Source organism: Tenrec ecaudatus, chromosome 3 (genome assembly GCF_050624435.1).
Source record: "Tenrec ecaudatus isolate mTenEca1 chromosome 3, mTenEca1.hap1, whole genome shotgun sequence".
NCBI lineage: Eukaryota > Metazoa > Chordata > Mammalia > Afrosoricida > Tenrecidae > Tenrec > Tenrec ecaudatus.
Genome location: NC_134532.1, coordinates 80,150,624 through 80,175,579, shown reverse-complemented (window position 1 = coordinate 80,175,579; position 24,956 = coordinate 80,150,624). Strand labels below are relative to the sequence as shown.

At 37.4% G+C, this 24,956-nt stretch overlaps 1 non-coding gene across 1 annotated transcript; it reads left to right on the top strand.

Annotated features, from left to right (window-relative positions):
• The first annotated feature begins 24,313 nt into the window (after window positions 1-24,313).
• On the top strand, window positions 24,314-24,475 carry LOC142443841 (U1 spliceosomal RNA). Its single transcript, XR_012783582.1, has one exon. It is a non-coding gene; the product is annotated as a U1 spliceosomal RNA (small nuclear RNA).
• The last annotated feature ends 481 nt before the right edge of the window (window positions 24,476-24,956 follow it).

Sequence of the window (24,956 nt, the reverse complement as noted above, 5' to 3'; positions counted from 1 at the left end):
GGAGACCCAAGGCCCAAGTGTCAGCCAATGGAGATCCCCTCATAGAGGGGTTTAGGAGAGGGGATGGGTTAATTAGGGTGTGAGGTAGTATCGATGAAGAACACAGCTTTCCCCCAGAACCTGGATACTTCCTCCCCCCAACTACCATGATCCGAATTCTACCTTGCAGGGCTGGATAGGACAGAGGCTGTACACTGGTACATATGAGGGCTGGAGGTACAGGGAATCCAGGGTGGATGATACCTTCAGGACCAAGGGTGTGAGGGACAATGCTGGGAGAGTGGAGGGTGAGTGGGTTGGAAAGGGGGAACTGATTACAAGGATCCACATGTGACCTCTTCCCTGGGAGAGGGACAGCAGAGAAGGGGGGAAGGGAGACTCCGGATAGGGCAAGATATGACAAAATAACGATGTATAAATTACCAAGGGCACATGAGGGAGGGGGGAATGGGGAGGAAGGGGAAAAAAAAAAGAGGACCTGATGCAAGGGGCTTAAGTGGAGAGCAAATGCCTTGAGAATGATTGGGGCAGGGAATGTATGGATGTGCTTTATACAATTGATGTATGTATATGTATGGATGGTGATAAGAGTTGTATGAGTCCCTAATAAAATGTAAAAGAAGAAAAGAGAAAAAAATGATTAGGGCAAAGACTGTACAGATGTGCTTTATACAATTGATGTATGTATATGTATGAACTGTGAAAAGAATTGTATGAGCCCCAATAAATTGTTAAAAAAATAAAATAAAATAATTAAAAAAAGAAGAATGAGTACATAAATAATTACTTAAAATTATGTGCTTTAATATAATCTGCATTCAGGTCTGATGCAAAGCCATTCTTTCCAGCATGCTAAAGATATCGATCTACTATGGTGCGTGTCTCTTTAAACGTTAGCAAGAAGCTCTGGTAACTTAATGAGTTATGAATACTCTGGACTGCCTGAGACCAGTGGTTCAGGCAGGACCACCAGCCATTCCACTGAAACAAGTGGATTTCCTGCCTCATTGAGGATTTATTTTATAAATTCCAGAAACCACGGAGGAAGTTCAGCATGTATTTTGACCCTTCTATCTCTCCTCTCTGATTCCTATAACCAAAAAATTCATCAATCTGCCAGAAGTAGCAGTTTTTCATGACTGTGAGGAGGAAGGGAAAAGTCCCTAGAGGGAGCAGCAAACCAGAGAAAGTACCCAGGTGGCAGGAATGGTCAGACCTCATCAGAGGGGAGTGAGGTAGGGGGTTACCCAGGGAGGCACAGGTACAATGTGGAAACCCAGGTATTGGGAGGAGAGGCATTCTCCACGTGGGCTATAAAATGGGAGAGGAAATCGGAAACTCACGACCTCTGCCATGATCTCTGGTTACTTGCAGATGGGAAAATGAAGTACAATATTTTTAGATATACTTCTGAGATGTACCTATGAGAACTTGCACAGGTTTAAACTTCAGACCCTAATTTTTCAAAATCATTTTATTAGGGGCTCATACAACTCTTATCACAATTCAGACATACATCAATTGCATAAAGCACATTTGTACATTCATTGCCCTCATCATTCTCTAAACATTTTCTCTCCACTTAAGCCCCTGGCATCAGCTCCTCATTTCCCCCCTCCTCCCCACTCCCTCCTCCCTCATGAGACCCTAATTTAACCTGAAAATGGTAGATTGCTTTATGATAACAAATTAGCAGACGTTAACCAAAGCTCTCAATAGAACAATATGGCCTTTACTTTTAAAAAGCGACAAGAGACTGAAATAGAACATTCTGATTTGGCGACTAAGAAGCCCACAAGAAAAATTGTGTAAAGAGATAAGTTTATGATTTTGACCCATTTTAGATCTATTCTTCCCCCCTAATCTCCTCCCCATGCCCCCCAAAAGCAAAGAAATTTTAAAAATCAGGGCTAGGTGAGGCAACCTTATAGATCTCTCAACCTTACATTTGAGCCAGAGGGTGGGGAGTGACCTGCCAACAGAGAAAAGCTTAACAGAACTTTGCCTGTTTATCATGAAGTCCACTCTTTAGAGATTAGGGGAGCCGAAATGCTTCTTTACATTTAAAGCTGAAATGCCAACTGCAGGCAGAAAGAGGGATATTCCAAAATCTGCTAAAGTCATTGGACTCAGATTGGATTTCTGGTACTTCTGTGCTTGCCTAATACCTGGAAACTCAGGTTACCAGTACATCTGCCACCTGTTGTGATAAACCTTGTTTATCATCATCTTCCCTAGCCCTGAAGGTTATATATAACTTAGCAAATAAGTATGAAAACCTGAAATGCTACAAAAGTACTAGACATAAACTCCTAGGTACATCTTTGTCAGCTAATGAAGGCCAAGTTCCAGACTGGATGGCAATTAAAAAAGACTAAAGAATGGAAGCTGGACTTTAGGAACCTTTCTGAATCAACCTCCCCACTGATGGGTGACCCATCTGTGAGTATAACTCGATTAATCATCCATCCACAATTTTTTTTATTTTAATATAAAATTGTGTCAATTACCTATATGGTTACCTTTTACCTTTTATGGGATAGATGTATTAAAACTATTTGTGTTAAAAATACTATGTTGGACTGTCTGAATCCATGGCCAGTGCTGGTCATCTAATCGAGTGTGGGATTTGTGACAAGAATACACAATTTAAGCTACCTGTAATTCGGCCTTCCACTTAAACTTTTATAAGCTTGTATCTTGTGCAATTAAGGTTAAATTATGGGCACCCCTCACTAACCTAACTACCTGTAAGTATCATGCATTAGTCTCTCTTGAAGTCCAGTTAAATGATTATTTATGTGGTATTTAGTTACTGAAAAAATATCCTCACTTGCCTTTCAAGGAAAGTAGAGGTCTTGTAGCAATGTCCCACACCTTTCCTTGGATGGCACAGGGAAAATTGTAACAAACGAGTGGAAACCGCTGCATTACACATTGTAGAACAAGAGAAAGAAGGAAGACCTAGTTGAATGCTAAGATTGGAGTTGGTCGATTTTGAAATCTTTGACAGCTCGTTATGTCACAGCTGATTGGAGCAGTCATTCTAAATTTATCGAACACCATGGGACGAATACAGACAAAGGTAATCAGGGGTGGGAGCATGGCAGCTCTCCTTGAACTCTGGCCACGGGACTCGTGACCATCAGAAGCTTTAGGCATCTTTAACTAGACCGGCACAGTGTAGTGTGTGCAGCAGTCAGCGGCATCCTGGCAGCACATAGGTAAATACAAGGAAGCTAGAACAGGATGGGCAGAGCAGTAGACAACAGGGGACATAGCTGTACACAATGATACCCTTACAGGTCACTAGACTTTTTTCAGTTGCCTGGTGGTGAAGGGGTTATGCATTCGGCTTTGAGCTACCAGATCAGCAGTTTGAAACCACGAGTGGCTCCTTGGGGGAAAGACTGGGCTTTCCAGTCCCATAAACAGTTACATTCCTAGAAAGTTAAAGCAGGCAGTTCTACCCTATCCTAAAGGGTCATTCTGAGTCAGTATCTGCTCAGTGGCAGTGAGGTGAGTTACCACCAGTAATAGGCACATGTGCTTGGTCAATTTCATTTAAGATCATCAGTGTTACTTTCCACTTTTGCCTCACATGAGGAGAAATGACTGGAAGAAAACTATGAGGTCTTTGTTGAAAACTCAATCTACATTGGTGTGTGACCTTTCGGCTTCCTGGCTCTTCATTCTGCATCACCGCCATGTAGCTCGGGGAGTCTGAGAGGGACTTGTGCACTAGCATCCGACTTGTAGCCTTGAGTTGACTGAGCTCAGGGACCTTCTTGATATATAAGGACTTCTGGTTATCAACCTCTTTATTATACATAAACGAGTGCCACTGGATTTGCTTCTCTAGACAACCGGGCTTGACATAAGCCAGTATAAGATTTGTACCAGTTTGGGGTACACACACACACACACACACACACACGTTGATCCAAAAAAGATAGAAGAACTCCCGGTAGCTATAATGGTGAAGTCAGCATACAGTATCATGGAACAACATCTGATGGCCCACCTATTAAAGAGACGGCATTTTCCTAAAGCATTAGCAATGTCCAAAGTAGTAGGTTTTTATCTCCTATTCTTCTGTCTGTATTCCTTCCTTCCTTCCTTCTTCCCTCCCTCTCTCCACTCTTCCCTTCCTTCTATCCTTCCTTCCATCTTTCTTTCCTTCCTTCCTTCATTTCCCTCCTTTTTGTGAGTATTTGAACTCTAAAATATAGGGGTGAAGATGTATGTTTTGAAATTATTGTTCAAAGTATGTTGATGTCTGCTAAACTACAAACGATGTTCAAGTTGAAAACATTGGTTTACAAAGACATAGATCCTATGCACGCTTCAAATTCATGGAGAGAATGTTAAAACATAGGTCGTGGGAAATGTTTGAAATCCATTTTGATGCCAGTTGATAAAATACAGTTTGCAACTGGGAAAATATGTTTCTAATCTAAGTTAATTGGTCCCTATATAAAAAGTGCTTGAGTTAGAAAATAAAATGTAGTGGGGGGGGGATACAGATTACTAGCAGTAGCAACAACAAGCAATTAAAGTGATTCTGTTTCATTTAGGAGATACCTGCCTGTAGCTTTCCGCTTAACTTGGTGTTGGGAAAAGCTCAAATTATTTTGATTGTTTGATGGAATGCCCTCTTTGCGGTCGAATACTTAAAAGAAATATCTCTGTAAATGAAAGTACCATAAGTGGACTTCGGATCATGTTTTGATACACCACACAGTCACCCTGGTCTCTTAGAAATGTAAACTTTCAGAACTCATAGATTCTCGCTTACTCCTCCTCTATCTCCTGTGTATCTTCTTTTACAGCACGCAAACTAATTGCATCCTCTATCATATCTGGCATGGCGCATTTTCTCTCACCTGTAAACTTCTTTGGTTGTCAACAACAACAAAACCTAATCTGGCAATCTTGAATAAAGATGGGTTTTACATTTCCTACAGAGAATTACAAAATTTGGCCAAAATTTTAAAACTCAGCACCCACAAAGACACGCACTAGGTCAACTTGAAGTTCCTGGTAACGAGGGATAAGCAAAGCACATTTTCCTGCAGTGCTATATGCATTACCCCAAGAGAATTGTTGAATATTGCTCCAAAGGTATTGCATAAATACGGGGTGAATCTGAGCAACAAATATCCATTGTTTTTCATTTACAAGTGTTCATGTTTTTCAACCTAAGCAGTAGATAATTTTGGTAGAACAATCTGTAGGATACTTAGGAGGCCTGGTGTCATAAAGGTTCTGTGTTGTGCTATTAAACATGTCAACAGTCAAAAGTACCAGATGAGCCTTTCTACTTTAGCCTTTCTACAAAACAGTCCCATGTAAACAGTCACTCAGCCATCCACATGTTCGGCCCCGTGCTATAAGGTCATTGGAATCTACTTGGCAGCACTGAGTTACCTCACTGAATTAATATTTAGTATAGCAAATGTACAGATTTGAAACCTAGTACTTCCATAAATTTTTAATCCCAATTTTGTAAAGCACCCTACTACATGAATTCCAGATTTATTTAGAAACAGTTGCTGCTTTTTCAACAGTTGCTGCTTGTTCCTTGGAACTCAAATCTAGGTTTTGTTGCTTTTGTTTTTTAATTGATACTCTTATTAAATTTATCATCTTTATGATGTACTGTTTTATATGTCATTGAGAACTAATTAAAACTCCCTAATGTACCCATTGATAAACTGTATATAATCATCCTTTATGTAACTGTAACTATATTTATGCTTTCAACAAATATTTGTTAAATGTCTCTATATTTTTTATCAAAAAGAATAAATATCATCACCAATAAACCAAACAAATGAAAATAATTATCCTTATTTTTATTAAATAGACTTTTTAAAAATGTTTTATTAGGGGCTCATACAACTCTTATCACAGTCCATACATGTACATACATCAATTGTATAAAGCACATCTGTACATTCTTTGCCCTAATCATTTTCTTTTTTTTTTCCTTTTCTTTTTTTACATTTTATTAGGGACTCATACAACTCTTATCACAATCCATACATATACATACATCAATTGTATAAAGCACATCCATACATTCCCTGCCCCAATCATTCTCAAAGCATTTGCTCTCCACTTAAGCCCTTTGCATCAGGTCCTCTATTTTTTCCCCCTCCCTCCCCGCTCTCCCCTCCCTCATGTGCCCTTGATAATTTATACATCGTTATTTTGTCATATCTTGCTCTATCCGGAGTCTCCCTCCCCCCCCTTCTCTGCCGTCCCTCTCCCAGGAAGGAGGTCACATGTGGATCCTTGTAATCAGTTCCCCCTTTCCAACCCACTCACTCTCCACTCTCCCAGTATCGCCCCTCACACCCTTGGTCCTGAAGGTATCATCCACCCTGGATTCCCTGTGCCTCTAGCCCTCATAGGTACCAGTGTACAACCTCTGCCCTATCCAGTCCTGCAAGGTAGAATTCGGATCATGGTAGTTGGGGGGAGGAAGCATCCAGCATCTGGGGGAAAGCTGTGTTCTTCATCGGTACTACCTCGCACCCTGACTGACCCATCTCCTCTCCTAAACCTCTCTATGAGGGGATCTCCAGTGGCCGACATTTGGGCCTTGGGTCTCCACTCTGCACTTCCCCCTTCATTAAATAGACTTTTTAGTGCAATTGATGTTTTACCAGAAATTGTTACTACATTTCAATTACCATCAATTAAATATAAATTCCCTCAATAACTACTAATATTGTAGTTATGCAGTTTATGTCTTATAAAAATTATTATTATTATATATAGCACATTTCTTTTTTTTAAGTAAAAGGGAAGAAATGTACTGGAGCCCAAATAGGAAACCCTAGAGGGGCCCAGCATCCCCGACTGTGTGGTCATGCCCAGCAAAGGGTCATATCATTCACTGTATCCCCATGTCCCAGGGGGACTCCCCTTGAGCCAAGCCCCAAAGCCCCAGGACTGGCTGGGGGTGGGGTCGTGTTTTGCAGTACATTTAAACTGACAATTAAGATAATGATTTGCTTTATCAGTGATTTAAATTGGAAATCCTCTGCAGTAAGTGGAGTGAGTAATCGACTTTCATATCTGGAGAACACAATTCTTGTTAATTCCTACATGCTTGTAGGTACCTACTCATTTGTATGATCTCCTTTCCTCACACTGGTGTTCACTAGACTCTATAGACTCTACAGAATGCACCTTGTTTATGGATCCAAATACAATAAAATCCTTGAAATTTTAATATTGGCCCAGATGAGAGAAGGTTTCTTTTCACTGTGTTGAGGTGTCATTTATCCTGAAGGCTATAAAATTTCATTTCGTCCATAAGTGTTTTAAATTGAGACTTCTACAACTTTCGGAGCCCTGAAAGCACTGTAAATTCCCCATATTTCTCAAGGAATGTCCCCCTAGGAAACTATACCTCAGATATTGCTCATAATTAGCTTGTACTTCTTTTTCCAATAACTTTCCTCTTTTGAGCCATTTTCTTACTGGGAAAATATACCATCAAGCAATCCGACACTGGTTATGACAAGGCTCTCCCACCAAACACACGCACAGAATCAACACCTTTAAGTTACCCTAGAACACTTGGATCAAAGAACCAAAAGTTGCCAGAAAGATGTCTCCTGACCAACCCATAAAACATTTCAAAGCAATAAGTCTGATAAGCCATATCCGGTTAAAAACCATAACCTCACCCTAATGCACTTCAGAATCATTCCTGTAAAATCTGTTACATCTTCACATACCTCTGAATTGACCTCCAGAGTAGCCATGTAAACTGCAACTCCCCTTTGGGAGAAACTTGCCTCAGTGACTCTAGTCCAGGTTTGATCCTTGCTGTATCAACCACAGTAAACATGTCCCCTTTCACTGAGCAGGTCTCTGTCCTTGCTTGTCAGCTGTGCAAAGCAAGACCTGGGTTGCTAAAAAGTGTAAGCAAGGTTGTGTCATCTGCATGTCATACGTGGTTTATGAGTCATCCTTGAGTCCTGATGAATTCTTCATTGGTTATCTGAATTCTTCATCATCTAGCCTCTCAGTTTATTTGTGCAGCATGCAGGTGGAATAAGTATGGTGAAAGAATATGCTCCTACATGTACATGTATTTTCTGATTTTAAACCAGCTGTCCCTTATTTTGCTCAGAGGAATGCCGTCTTTGAACAGGAGATTCATATGCTGTCCTTTGCTGGCCATATCTATCATAACTACTCTACAGTCAAATTCCAGCCTCCTTTTAGCTGATGATATTAAGTTTTTCCATTGCCTCTTCTCACAAATGCACTCAATTTGAATCCTGCGCATTCCTTCTGTAGAAGTCCAGGTGTAGAGGTGCCAAGTATGTTGTTGAAAAAATATCTTCTATGAACAAGTCTACAAAATTCTATCATGCAATCTCCTGCTTCACTTCTATCACTAAGACCTGCCCCCCCCCACACACACACACTCCTGTTCGGTCCACTTTGTTTCCAAATTTGTTTGCGATCACCAATAATTATCAATAATATTAATTGCATTTTTATCAATTTCAGATGTACGATTTTGGTAGAATTCTGCAATTTCTTCATCACTAGCTTTAATGGTCGGTGCATATATTTGAATAATAATCGTATTGACTGAATTTCTATGAACACCAAATAATATAATCCTCTCATAGACAGCATTGTAATTCAAAATGGATCTTGAAATATTCATTTGTACAATGCAATGCCATTCTTCTTGATTGTCTCATTCCTATTCCCAGTAGAGTAAATCCTGTGATGTTCTGATTCAAGATGACCAACACCAATCCATATCTGTTCACCTGTATCTAGGTTATTGATCTTTATGTGTTTCATTTTATTTGTATCAAGTTCCAATTCTCCTATGTTCAGACTTTGGACATTGCAAGTTTCCATTATTAGATTTTTCAGCCATTTGTTCTCAGTTTGAGTCTGCTTCATCATCACATAAAGATCCCGAAGGTTGTACTCCATTCATGTGATTACAGTTGGATCTACTTTGTGAAGGAAGTGATTTCTCATTCATCTTTTGAGTGTCTTCTGACACAAGGGACTCATCTTCTGGCACCATCTCTAATATTGTGTTTCTATTCATTAGGCCTTCAGTACCTATCTGCCAATTTTTGATGCTATGCAGAACATTTTCAATGTCTGCCAATTCTTCCAAAGTGAACAGTCATTTCCTTTTTTTCACAATATGTTCTTAGTCTGGAAGCCCCTCTGAAGCTTGTTCACTTGGGCGACCCTGCTAGCGTTTGACATAGCCTCCAGTATCATAGTGACACAGCCTCCGTCGTACACAAGCTACCACAATCTGACAAACCGACAGGATGCATGGTACACCGATACAGTTAATTTTATTTCATTGCCCAGATACATACTTTCCATTTCTAATATTGAAAAATATATATTTGAAAGCAATAAGTCATTGGTCTTGAAAAATTCTATTAAAAAACTCTGGCTTAATTTCTATCAACCAAGCCATATTTTTCCACTAATGATCCTTGTTCTTTGTTTGCAATTTTTACAGTCTAATTACCAAGAATTATCAACGCATCTGGATTGCATGCTTTACCAATTTCATACTAGAGACGTCTGTAAAAGTTTTCAATATCTTCATCTTACACATTATTCATATTTGTGTAATAATCATGTTAATAGTCTTTCTTGTAAGTTATGCATATCATCGAATTGCTAACAGCATTTCACTTCAAGATTGATCTGGAAATGTTCTTTTGATGATGGATTTGTTACTATAATTTTTAAATTGCTATTCGATTTTCCAATATCAGTCAATTTCAGCTTAGCACTAATGCTTGCAATATCATTGTGTTTCCTTTATTTTTAGTGAACTTAAATTTTCCTATATTAACGCTTTATACGTTTCACATTCTGATTATTAATGGTTGTTTACACTGTTGCTTCTCCTGTTGAGTCATACCTCAATAGTATAAATGAAGGTTGGAAATATTTTTCTCTATCCACATCATTAAGGGTGACTCTACTTTGAGGAAACAACTCGTCCAGCTTACTTTGAGTGTCTTCCAGTAGGGTTTTCTCTTCCAGCGCAATGTCAGTGTTTCACTACCGTCTTTAAGGTTTTCACTAATATTTATATATATTGTAGTTGATCACCAAGTCCTTCCTCTTAATGAGTCTTAGTCTGAAAACCTGCTGAAAAGTGTCCGATGTATAAGTCGACCTTCAGGATCACAGTAACACACGCTACCACAGTATGCAATATGGTATACAAATGGTAGAATGCTTATTTAATGAAATACACTTGATCAATGGAATATTAAACTATTTTATTTTAAAGGAAAAGAGCAAGTATCCATTATGCTCTATCCTTTCATGTATATTTCATCAGATACATTTTTACTTTCTAAAATATATTAAGCACCTAGCTAGGTGACTATACAAAGGTGAACACTTTATATATCTTCTCTATCCTCAGGGAAGATAATTAGCCTGGTAATTACAAGAAAGTTTGGTTAGTGCTATGATACAATCACACTGTACTTTCAACTGCCTTCAAAGTGCTCACTTCGCTTTTTAGTTCTTAGCTTAGTAATAGAAAAGCAAATACAGCATGATCTTAATACAGAACAATGCTTTATAAATAGTAAAATATGGACACAAGGGTGGCTCTATTAGTGGTAATGGCAGCAAGTAACTTATAGCCTCTTCAAATCATCTTCATGAGCAGAGGATGCGCTATGATATGCAGCTCTTTGGGGACATCTGTTCATTACATTATTAAGCCCTAAACACCGCCTATTAAGGATGTTAATCTTTTAAAATTATAGGCCTATATCATTCCAAAATTATTTTAATGTTAAGTATATATTATTGATGTGACCTAACACTATGTTTCATTTCTTAAAAACATTTTGGAAAGGGTTGCAGATCTCTTTTAAATGATTAGACCCCTCCCCTGGGCTGTCCTCGCTTAGGGACTCCCTACTCTATATTGACTCTACTGGGTGGGTAGCCAGGAGGGTGAACTCCTTTCCGTAGTACCAAAATTGAAACTGACTGCTGCTTGGTTCAAGAGTTCTTTAGTGTTCATCAGCCTTTAAATTTTCCTGCCAAGCACCACAGGAGATTTGTCATGGGGATATTGCTGATTGCTGGAATATACTTACAGCTGATAAATATGCAGATGCGTGGAATATTGAATATATTTATTAGCAATCAACATATTATGCTATTAGGTTATCTGAATGATTTAAATAGAGCAAAATTGATCTAATATTTTGAAACATTTATTATATTATTTTCAATATGTTTCTTATGGTAAGGTGACTAAATATAACAGAGATCTGCAAAGTACTCACTTCCAGTTTTAAATAAATAAATATTAGAAAGTTAGGATAAAGGCAATTTCATGAACTCAATAAAAGTGGAGCAAATTAAATGCTTCAGTTCAATAAAAGTGATAGCCCAGTTCCAAAATAAAACATGAAATTTGAAGAGTTTTACCCAAACATAAGTGAAATTAAATAAGTGTTTATCTTTATGTAATTCCATTATCAGAAATTAAAGTTTTTAAGAAATACTAGTGTCCAGTTTCCATATTAAGTCTTTATCTGAAACACATATGAATGACATCCATATTAATATTTTATTTGAATGTATATACTCTATGAAATCTATTATTTTATTTCATATAATTAAATGTCTTGGACATTTTGGACGCAATTTTTATATGCACCTTTGCTATTATTAAAGTTTTATGAATGTAAGCAAAATTTACCCAGATATATTTCTAAAGGACAGTGTTATGGATTCCATAAGAATCTTGTGGAAAATCTAAGCAAAAATAAAATGGAAAGCAAATTAAAAGTCAGGTGTTATCATTCTATTTAAATTGAAAGTGAGTAAGATGTTTTAAGCATGAACTACTTAATGTTGAATGTGAACGTATATCCAACCAGTGGATAGATGCTAAGATCAACAATGTGCTTATATGTGACATTTAGCTCCAATCTCCACTGTCATTTTTATAATGACAACACACCACGTTAGTCCACATAATTTTCATTTGTAAGAGTTTTAACATTCCTCATTCTGAAAAATCGTCTTATGTTATCTGAAGTCCTTTTCCAGATGTTGCCTGTTACTTGTATTCGTTTGTTTGTTTGTTTGATTGTTTGATTGCTTATGGGAAATTTGAATCCCTGGTTATTTTTATCTAATTAGACTCCACCTTTATTTGGGCCTTCCTTTAAAAATGTCTAGGCTATATCTCTTTGTTGTTTGCTTCTATTCTCGGTTCCTTCATAGTGAGATATATGCATAACTTTGATATTCCAATAGGTTTATACTTTTTTCTTAACCCTAGTGGCATCCTCACCAGGTGTTCTGAGTCATACTCACGCTCTACTTTTCCTGTGATTTATTTTTCCCAAGACCAAAATCCACACACTGAACCAATAGGTATCATTAGTCTAAATAGAGAAAAGGTTGAAGTTGTCGAGGATTTTGTTTTAGTTGAACCCACAATCAATGCTTGTGGAAGCAGCAGTCAAGAGATGAAAAGACAGACTGCATTAGGTCTATCTGCTGCACAAAGCCTCTTTAGAGTACTGAAGAGCAAGGCTGTTCCTTAGAGGACTAAGGTGTGCTTTCTCCAAGATGTGGTATTGTCCATTGTATCATACGCATATGAAAGTCAAACAATGAATAAGGGCGGAGCACAGAATAGATGCATTTGAATTGTGGTACTGAAGAGGAATATTGAAAGTATCACAAATGCTAAAAGAACAAACTGGTCTGTATTAGAAGAAGTGAGGCCACAGTTCTCCTTGAAGGCATGGTTGGCAAGACGTCTTCATACATATTTTGGCCATTTTGTCAGAAGAGACCAGTCCTGGAGAAGGGCAGCCTGTGTGATAATATGGAAGGGCAGCAAAAAGAGGAAGGCCCTGAATGAGGTGGACTGGCACAGGGGCTGCCTCTACATGCTCCTGCGTAAGAACAGTGGTGAGGGCAGTGTGGGACTGGGCAGTGTTCCCTTCAGACACACACAGGGTGGCAATAGGTCAGAGCCTTCAGGTTTTTGGTTTTACATAAGCAGTCCCAGCAGATACTTTCTTTGATTTTTTTTGTCATTGTTACAAGTACTCAATCATACAACATATACCACATGAAGTTTTTAAAAGTGTACACCTTGAACTTATCAGTTACACGCCTCTACCCTTATTTTATCCTATTTTCAGTTACTGTGAAAGCCCAATTTCCCTCTCTCCTACTCCTGGTAACCGCTAACAAACTTTGTTCCCTGTACATTTGCCTACTCTTATATTTTATATGTATGCAGTCATAACAATTTTTGCATTAGATATATAATATATCCATGTGATCGATAGATTCCCTTTATCATCCATATTGCAGCATATGTCAAGCCTCTATTTCCTTAACTATTCAAATAGCATTCCCTTGTATATACGTACCTCATGGCATTTAATCCACAAACCTGCTGATGGCAATAGTGTGCTGGGGGGATTAGACCAGCTATCCCGCATCAAGCGGGGTCTGAAATGAGGTGTGCGGATGAAAGGAAAAGGAAGATATATGTACAAAGCATTGGATTGGGAGGATGACAGTCTGATGGACTGAAGTCTGGAGTATAATCGAAGCTTGGTTTTTATACTCTTCTTACATGGGATTGGTTACAAAACAAACATCAAAGAACTTAAAAAACATTCCTAAATTCTTGTCTATGCAAATGTTACTTAACTAGTCACACTTTCTTAACATTTGAATAATAAAAGCACTATGTTCTAAGACAATCACAAGGACAAGCAAGATTCAAGAGAGCCTCAAAGAAATCATAAATGAGTTATCTCTCAATGTTTTTAGCAGCAAAGTCACAAATAACAGTCATTTGCAATGCTTTTGTCTGCAAAGACACAGAGGCACAGGGGACTAAATGGTCAAGCATCAGTAAACACCTTGATGGGCGGATGCCTGCTACAGGGTGCCCTCCTCTCCTTTTTGTAACCCACATGTTAGCAGATTAGAACCCATGTAAATTCATGAAATCAAATGTATGATATGTTTTCATGCCACCCACAGATTTAATTATACTTTTCAATCCCAAACTCTTCTTCATTATCAGTCACTCAGTTTCCCCACTTTTCTCAAAATCTCATCCCCTTCACTCAACTGGTGTCTTAGATATTGAAATCATCTTTTATTTTACAGAGAACATCGAAAGTTATCTACTAGGTTCATGTTTCATTCTATTATACCTACAAGAGAATATTTTATTTTACTTAAGCTCTTATCTTCCTTTTACTCATTAGAACAGTAAGTTTATCTCTTTCAAAGATTAATTCTTTCATCTCTTTTGAAGGATCTCATCGCTTCAAAAGTTCCCAGAGCCTATAATGAATGACTTACAGTTTTGTCCTAGTATGGCACTCCTGCATGGCCAAAGGAGCGCTGGTGGAAGTGTTGGGATGCTAACTTCAAGGCCAGTGGTTTATGACAGGGACAGAACAGGGACTTCCGCACTGTCTACTAAGGTCATGAACGAAGGACCCTGTGAGACACATGAACAAAGCACTCTCTGAGAACTGGCTTGATAAACACTTTAGCGTAGAAGCCAGGACCCAGCAAAGTTCTGGCGCATGGCAGTTCTCAAAGATAATTCTGAGATACGCTGTCCCCAAAAAGCAGCGCAGATTAAACTGAAAGAAGTGATCTTTGAGATCCAAGGATGAACTGCAACTAATTAGAAAGTTGCTTGACCATCTGCAGAGTAGCCACCTCTCCCTCTTTGAAAGTGCTGTATACAAAGTAGAAGCATTCCCCTAGTCTCCACTCAACGGGGGGGGGGGGGGGGGGGGGGCACTTCTCTCACAGAGTGAGGCAGATCTCAGCTATGCTTTAAGTCCCTTTCACTGTGAGACAGTGTGAGACACTGTGAGTCAGACACATTTCATTTATGTTGAAGTGACTGTGCTTCAGTAAACTTGTGGCTGACTCGTTACTTCTGTGTGTATGTGTGTGAGTTGGGCTTATCTCTGTATGGCCTGGGTTCAGAGCTTGTTAATTCCTCCCTGAAGGACAGCCCAATTGAACTTCCCAGTTTGCATCCACAATTCTCTCTGGAAAAGAAAGGTGAGGCTGTCCTCTCCTATAAAAATTGACAGTCTCTGAAATTCTACAGAGTTCTGCTCCAGCCTGTAAGGTTTATTTTTGTTCACAAGAACTAAAAAAACAAATAGTATTATTTATTGGGAAATATACAAATGTAATTATTGAAGCTCATGTTTCTGGGTCCAAATACTATATAAATAAAATAATAAAGATATTAATGAAAATCATATTAAATATGGAAGATTACCTATTTTAGAAAAAAACATTAAAATCTTTTGCATGGAATTGATAAATGGCTTACTTCTCTTAAAAATAAATAGAACCATATATAAAATGAAATACAGAATTGAAGTAAGTGGAAATGAAAGATTTATTTCAAAAAAGGTATAAATGAATATGCCTACATGTGGACATAATTCTCTAAGGATTTTATATAATATTATTTTCTCTAATTCTCTATTATTATTTCATCTTATCCAACCACAATAATATACCACAACTACAGTCTCATTGAAATGAGCAATAAGGTTCCTTGCTGACTTCAGGCGCCAACTGCTACACCTAATGTCATTTGACCTATCAGCACCATTTGACCACATCAATTTTTTTCTAATTGAAATGTTGTCCTCATTAAGCACTATAAAACATCATACTTCTTCTTGCTTTCTGGCCCTCACATTATTGTTTCTTTTTTTTTTCTTAATCCTTAGACATCTTCATTTTTTAATCCCTACTAATTTCTTATTATTTCATCCATAATGCAATCTGGCCATCTTGTATATGAATATGAGTACAGAAATCAGAAGTCTACAAACGAGCCACTGAACCACTACCCTGAATTCAAACAAAACATCAAAACAAACTCTTCCATTGAACTTATTCCAACTCATGGACCAGGGCAGAACTACCTGTGTGGTCTTGGAGACTGCAACTCTTTATGGGAATAGAAAGCCTCAATTTTCTCCTAAAGATTGGCTAGTGGTTTCAAACCGCGGCCTAATGCATAACCACTATGCCGCCACGATTTTTCCTGAATTACTAGCTTATAAATGCAGGGTGTTAAGGAAACATCAGTACCTGTATAGCCAATATGTGTCATAATATATACTGTATTTATTGCAGAGAAAACGATGTTATCTTTGCTCTCAATGTATGAAAAAAAAGTCAGTAATTTACAAAATCCAAGAACTGAAATCAAAATGTAAACAAGTAAACTGATTTTACAGAAGGTGATAGAGTTCATCCAATTAGAGATAAAATGTCTTAAACATTGCCCCTAAAATAAAGTTGGTCATCATAAAAGCAGACACAAAATGAACAAATAAAATTTTGATAACTTCTTAAATACCAGCGTAGGCCTACCACGGCATTTTGAGTTCCTGGAGGCACTAAGATATAAGAGGAATCTTCCAACAGGCTCCTCATTATCAGTTGCCAGAGGCTTCTTGCTGGCAGCACGAGGATTTGGGAATGGGCCTGGCTGTAAGGTTACCCCACTGCTTGTTCCAGCAATCTTTCACTGCAGCACCCATTCACCTGCCCACCTGCCCCCTCCACACACACACACACTGGGCTTTGTCCTCTTGGAGTTCCTGGGTCTCTTTGGCCTGACAGTGTCCTTTCCATCCACTCTCCAAGGTGAGGGGGCCGTCTTCACCAGCCATCGTTCTCTTGCCATGTCCCATCTGTCCTCTAGGTCCCTTTTTGTGTTCCTCGTCAGTCAGTCTGGGAAAGTCGTTGTCTCAGAGTTTCACAGAGGGACGGCAAATACATATCATCTTACTAAAATAAAACTTGCTCTGTATCGTTCAGGAGAAATGCTGATAGATTTCCAGGGTTGTTTAGGGATGAACCTGATCTATGTCCCAAATTCTACATTGATCAGAGGCAAAAGCCAACGATCCCAGAAAAGGACATAAACACTTACCAAGGCCACGGACATCGCAGCTCTTGTCTAACATGTGGCCAAAGCTTTCTATTCCTCATGAGGGGAAAACTATATATTTTCCTCTTTCTTGTCACTGCACTGAGAACGGGAAGGAGGAGTTGCGACTGATGGAAAAGCAGAATGTCATTTAGCCTGCACTGATACACAAAGAATGTTTTGTATTTGAGCCTGATGGAGGGAAAGAAAGCATCCTCAAGGCCAGAATCTTGCACTGACACAAACCTGGGAGTAGAATACAGGGAGAGGCAGAAAACCAGATTTCAAAAGATACTACCACCATAAGTACATAACAAAATTAAGTTGCCTTTGATGGGGCTTAAGTTAGGGTATATAGAGGAAATATACTTTGCTTAGACACATCAATAAGTACCAGGCCAAATTCATGCACCTTTTGAAGGGGAGCATCTTATATTATGAGGCTAGAAGTGCTGTGAATTTTAAAAAAATCAGGCAAGTATCTTTCAAGAAAAAACTACACAGAAATATCCTTCATAAATATAATGCATATTATATGTAGATAGTAATTAGTAAGTCCACTGCAAATAAATGAAATATGCATCATAGCAACGTGGAGTTTACCCCAGGAATTCAAGGCTTATTTAACAATAGTAATACAAACAGTGAAATTCATTGTATCAACAAAGTAACAAAGGACAGATACTATGATGGTATTGAAAAATGCAGGACAAGTGTTAGTATTCATTCAACTTCTGAACTCACAGAAAATTGGAAATAGGATGGAAGTGCCTCCGCATCATCAATCCTGTTGAATTTTAAAATTGTAGCTTATAGCTAATTTTGAAAGAATAGATGATTTCCTTTGGTATAAGAATAAGGTAATAAGACTCTTAAGACGTTCATTCTAGTATGTCCTAAAAAAATACAACAAGGTGGGGGTGAAATTTAAATATAGATGTACAAATTGTGGAAAGGGTAAAGTATTTGGCATTGAATTTTTAATTACTAGTAATAATAGCATAAAAAGTTTTAAATTCTTAATAGTAAGTGTAACAATATATGTACAAGAATGAGATAAACAACACAGATTATAAATAAAGAAAAAATGGAGAAGCATTTGATGTACATGAATCAGAATATTCAATATTATTGATACAATTTTTCTTTTAATTCAGTTAGTCAGTGACTTTATATAAAAAGTCCAGAATATTTTTAAGCCAACTCATTATAAAATCTATGTAACAGTAGAAAGATTTATAATAGTCAACGTCAACATTTTTTAAGAGCACATCTGGGGAGTTTACCCAACCTAATTTCAAGCATAACTATTAGGCTACTGTAAATAAAACCAACTGAAATGAAAAAATGGGTCTAGATTACCTAAAAGAAAAAGAAAACCCAGAAATATGCTTATACTTAAATGCTTAATCAATTTTTGACAAGGATGAAATGCAATTCAATTGGAAAAGTCAGTCCTCATAATAACCAATGCAAAAATAATTGTATATCTCTATAGAAAAAATGATCATCAATGCCTACTTTAACTCATTTATAATTTAACTCATATAGGTCAGATACCTAAGATAATCTAAGAGTTAAAATTATGAAATTTTTTTAAAGAAATAGAAAGTATAAGAAATTGGACCTGTGTTTATTCAACGATTTGTTGGCATACAAAAGGAATGGAGCATAAAAGGAAAATCAAGTGTAAAAAATGTATTAATCTAATATAATCTTCAGAATAAATGCTACAAAAATGAAAAGAGAACCTACAAATTGTGAAGATATTTTAAAATATTGTGTCTAAAAATTACATGTACCTACAGTAATTAAGCAAACATTTGAATATTAATTAAAATACCAAATGAAAAAAAATTAGTTATTTGTGAAGAGACATTTTTCAAATACAAATTAAAATCATAGTGAGATATCAAAACATGATCAGTAGAATTCTGCCTCAAATCATTTTGTTGGCCAAACAGCTCTAAAATGAAATTAAATAATCTCACAAATTTAACACCAGGACTGTCTAAGGGAATCAAGGAAGTGTGTTATAATTTGTAGTGTAATCTTGAACAACAAGCTATTATTAATTTGGAGGTCTCTGGATACTCAAATTTATGAAGAGACTCAGGGTGATGATCAGCATGTAGGAGTTAAAAAAAGGACAAATAGATGAAGTTGTTATGAAGTTTGAGGATGACAAAGGATTCTTAAAAAATAATTAAATTCTTGTAACCTATATGTACCATATATACTCGTGTATAAACTGAGTTTTGCAACACAAAATATCTCGCCAGGCCCCCATCCCAGGTAACGGGACGAGCGCCTGTTATCTCGCTGGTGATGGCCATTTCTCCACTGTTCATTCAAAGCCCCGCTGACACTGCAGGGCTTTCAATGTTTGTTTACTCACATCTAACCAATCAGAGCCGTCCTATGACTTAGACGGCTCCAATTCATAGAAACACCTGTAGTGATTCACTTACACTGGCACCTGAACTAGTAAGGATGTGTCTGAGGTTGCACTCAGTCTCTCCCCTCTGGTCTCTGTGTTAATTCACATCCTGCATGCCCCACCCACATGGATTGCTTCCACCTCCTCCTGGCTAACAGGTCGCGGGGGTGGGGGTGGGGGGGTGGGGGGTGGTGGGGGGGGTAGGGGCATTACCATGAAAGTTATTTTTCAAAGTCTTGTTTTTTTATCCTATTAGAAATGGATACTCTTGAACTAAAACAAAACCGCAAGTCTTATGAGGCTGGTTTATAAATGAAGGTTGTGTCAAGAGCAGAAGAGAGCAATAACAGTATTGCTACTAAGGAATTCTGTGTTGATGAAAAGCAAGTGAGGGAGTGGCGGAAAATGAAGGCTGACTTGGAACAGATTCCAAAAGCTAAAAAAGTTCGCAGTGGTTTAACGTCTTTTTATGGGGCTCTAGAGAGTGAATTGCATAAATGGGTTATGAAGTGTCGTCAAAAAGGTTACTGTGTAACTTGCATGGGAATCCGCATACGTGCTCTACAAATGGCTAAGGATGACAAATATAAAGCACCAGGCATTGAAAAATTTGCTGCATCAGCTGGATGGTGTAACTGCTTTATGAATAGGTTTGGCCTACAATGTTTGAGACAAAGAACAAAGATTTCCCAGAAATTTCCACAAGATCTTGAAGAAAAGATAGTGTCATTCCAGTCATTTATTATAAAACAAAGAAGGATTTATAATTATGACCTTGCAGATATTTGGAATATGGATGAAACTGCATGACTTTTGACCTTCCAAGCAACAGAACTGTTGCAAGTTTAGGAGAAAAAAACATTGTTTTCAAAACCACAGGAAATGAAAAAAACAAACAAACCACTTTACAGTTGTTCTATCATGTTTGGTTAATGGAACTAAGCTGTGTCCTGTCATTATTTTTAAAAGAAAGACCTTGCCTAAAAAGATCAATTTCCCACCAAAAATTACTGTGTGCACATGTTAAAGGCTGGATGGATGAAGATGGAACCAAAAAATGGCTGGAAGAAATTTGGAACCGATGACCAGGAGCAGCCTTAAAGAAAAAGCCATTGTTACTTGTTTGGGATATGTTTAGAGCCCACCTATCGGGTGGCATAAAAAAAAAAAACAACTGTCAAAATCTAGTAAAGTTACTTCAGCCATTATTCCAGGTCGGTTTACATCTGTACTACAGCCTCTGGATGTATCTTTGAATAAGCCTTTTAAAGACCGTTTGCAAAAGATGTGGCATGAATGGATGTCATCTGGTCAAGCCCGACTAACAAAAGGAGATATCTCATGAAGCCTGACATAGAGTTAATAGCAAAGTGGGTTCGAGATGCTTGGGAAGACATTCCAGAAGACATGGTGTGACGTGCCTTCCAGAAATGTAGTATTAGTAATGCTATGGATGGCAGTGAAGACTGTGCTTTGTATGAAAATGACAGCAGTGATGGTGATGAGGGCAATCTCAATGAGGACAGTATCTATGATGACCTCACACCAGCTGAAGCTCTGCTTTGGAATACAGATGATGATGAGGAATCCAGTTTTGAAGGATTTTAACTCTTTACATTTTAGCTTGGTTGCTGACTGAGCTCAGGGAATAGTACTCTTAAGGTATCATTGTTGATACCTTATTGTTTTTGTTGAACCTATTTTCCACTTAATGTGCTGGTTTACTAATGTCCTTTTATTTATGTTTTTAATTAGAATAAATATTTAGAATAAATATGTTTTAATTAGAATAAATATTTAAATACATTATCCCATGGATTTCTCAATTTTTAGTAATTTTATTTTCCTTTGTTTTTATTATTGAAACTCACCAATAGCTTCTGCATTTTCCAACCCAGGCTTATACTCGAGTCAATCAGTTTTTCTGATTTCCCAGGTAATAATTAGGTGCCTAGGCTTATACTCGGGTCAGCTTATATTCGAGTATATATGGTAGGTATTTTTTCATTAGTGAATGAAGGTCCCCTAATGCATTTGAAGTAAAGGCAGTATAAAAACTTTGCCCTCAATTAATATCCTACAGGATGCCGACTTTTCAGTACACCGAGTGATATCACAGAATAAATGACCTAGCAATCTACTTCCAAAAGTATAGCCAAGAAATCCCTATGGACAGTGGGTAAGGAATACTAAAGATTTGATGCATTTGAAATATGGACTGCCAAAAACGAAAACAAGTCTATCTTGGAAGAAGCATAGCCAGAATACTCCTTTGAAGCTAGTATAATCATACCTTGGGCATGTTTATCAGAAAAGACCACATCAAATTGTATTCATTGACATCGAGTTCATACAGACAGACTCATAGCAACCTGCTGTTACAGCCCTGACATCAATCCATCTCACGAGGCCTTCCTCGCTGTGCATCCCCTTCTGCTTGACCAAACAAGAGGCCCTCTTCTGTGGACCTTGCAGGAAGCAGCCTGATGGGTACAGCACCAGGATTCAGTCACTGGAAATGGACATCACTGGACTGCACCTTGGTTCTTCAACAGCTTCACATGTATTCTCCATCATTTCCTATTCAAACAGTCTGTTGATTGCTGTTTCATAACCAGTAAACACGTTTTTGGAACACAATTTGAATTTCTGGCAGCTTTCTGTTAATGTATTGCTGCAACCATTGTTGAATTAATATTGAAAAAAATGCTTCCATGTGAGTTAATGATACAGTTCAATGATTTACTCTTTCTGTGGCATCACCTTTCCTTGGAATGACCCCAAATATAGATCTCTTCTAGGTAATTTTTATATCTATGAGGATTCAAGCTAGTACATTATTATAGATGTTAGTTAGGTAACATCCTATTGCCCCAACACCATTTGTTGAAAAAAAAATAGTTTCTTTTATTGTATTGTCTAGCACCCTTGTTTAAAATCAATTGGTCATAATTTTAAAACTTATTTATAGTTTCCAATTTTATTCCAATGATCTATATGCCTACCTTTTGCTATTATTGCAAAATTCTTGTTATTTTCGATTTTTGTAAATTTTAAAATAAAATGCATAGCCCTCTAAATCTCTTCATTTTCAAGATCCCTTTGGCTGGATCCATCAAATTTTCATGTGAATTTTAGTCAGAGGATAGTCTAGCTAATTAGTAAAAGTAGTGAAGAACATTTTTCAGTATACTAGATCATGTCATCTGTGAATAGAAATCATTTTAATTCTTCATTTCCAATTTAGACATATTATATTTTCTTGCCCAATTGACCTAGGAAAGTCTCTGCTACAATGCTTAGTACAAGTTGTAAAAGTGGACATGTATATCTTAGTCTTAGTGATTGTCTAATGTTTTGATTTTAGGAAACAATTTTGACCAAAGGAAAATAGGGGCAACTAGAATAATGCTTGCATTCTCTTTTGTATGTCCTCTTAATTAGGTGGCAAGGATAACTCCTTTGCCGTGTGCTTCAAGTGTCGAAATGGCCATATTATGCCACCTGCTCTGGCTAAGAAGTAGAAAATGTTTAATGTGTCCTGCTATCCAGGGGCCATGGAAGCTAAATACTCAAGTGTCATAGAGTTCAAAAAAAAGAAGCGGAAGGTACCACGATATTCCATTGTAATTAAATAATCAGTGTTACTGAATCAAATTTGTTGTTTGCTGTATTATAACCTACCCCTTATATCTAATGGACACATGCATGCAGAAAAACACATATGAAAGCACAATGAAATATGGATATCCACTAGCGTGTTTTGTCACTTACAAGGTCACATATTTTACTCCTATATTTTATTCAGTATATTTTCTAATTAATTCTCACTTCATTTTGATCTATGATTCATTTTCAGTTACTTTTGTGAATTATAGGCTTAAAATCAGAAGAGGTGTTTGTACAGCATTGTATATTTCTACTATACATATTCAATCTATATGAAGAGCATGAAGTGGCAGGGTTAGAGAAATTCTTATGAATAATCAATGATATGCAGATGACCCACCACTTTCCGGTCAGTTTGTCATACTATAGAAGCTTGTGTATTGGAATGTTTGAGGCTGTCACTAGTATTTCAAATACCAGCAGGGTCACCTAAGCAAAACAGATTTCAACAGAGCTTCCGGACGATGAACAAACTACAAAGAAATAGATTATCCAATACTGACAAATTAGCCATTAAAAACCTTATAAATATTAGCATTCCATTCTAAGATACTTAAAACCTCATGAGTAACAGTGTAAACCATTGTCGGAGATAGTGTCAGTGTAGTGTCAACTCTAGGGGAGTAATTTAAGTACAGTTTCAGCAGATAGGTAAAGAGATGCTGAGGTGGGGGAGGGGATTTGTATTTAGTCAGAATAGTATGATGTCAGAGTAAACTCCTGCTCAGTAAGATGTCCCCTAGGTCGTTTTTCAGAAATAGTTTCCAGGGTTTCTTTCCAGGCACTTCAGGCTTGACTCAAACATCTAGACACTCAGGTAAGGGCAGAGGGTCCAGAACTTAGGAACCCCAATAAATGTCTGTGACTACGTAAAGCACAAATCAAGGCAAATAAATAAAAATTATTTGTATCTGATTAAATATACTTTGTGGTGATAATTCCCATGTATTTCAATAAAGGATGAGAATGTTCTGTATTTGATTCTGACTATTCTAAAATTTTTTTTAAGATATCTACATATTGATCATTTTCACCAGTCAATCATTCTGAGGATGCCCAACATTTCTTTGCTTTTCTGACCACTTATGGTCTCCAACTAATATTTGAAAATCCAGTTCAATGACTTGGTAACTTTTATAACTATAGGATGATATTTAATACTTATCTGCCAGGGGAGATACCATGATCTCGAAGGTGGTTTTCCCAGGGCGAGGCTTATCCATTTCACTCCAGATATGCTGACCCCTGCAACTTCCCCAAATGTGGTAAACTCGGCTGCTTCATTTGTGTTAGTAGGGACTGCATTTGCACTCTCCCCTGATTAAAAAAATGATATTTTGATTAGAATCTGTTTATCTCCCTTTAGGCATTTGTATAGCATGATAATTTTTCTCACAATAATATCTGAAAAGCTCACTATATATTCTGGTATCCAGTTTAAATATTTCTTAGGTGGTCAATACATATGATGAAGATGATACATGTATCTTATTATATTTTCATTTATTTGGATTTTATAAGTGTTAAACAAAAACAATTGTAAGCCAATCCTTGAAAATCATTGATATATATTTAATAAGCCCACTGCCATCAAGTCTGCTCAATTCCTGTGACTGCAAATCTCTATGGAAGCAGAAGAGTCCTTCGTTCTCCTGTGGAGTAAGTACCTGGCTAACGCTTGAGCGACAGTTACACCACAGAGCCTCAATCTGAAAGCCAGAGAAAATTTAATCTATAGTCAAAAATGTGCTAAACAAAAAATGCTGACAGATAATCATAATCCAGTTTATGGCTAACTAT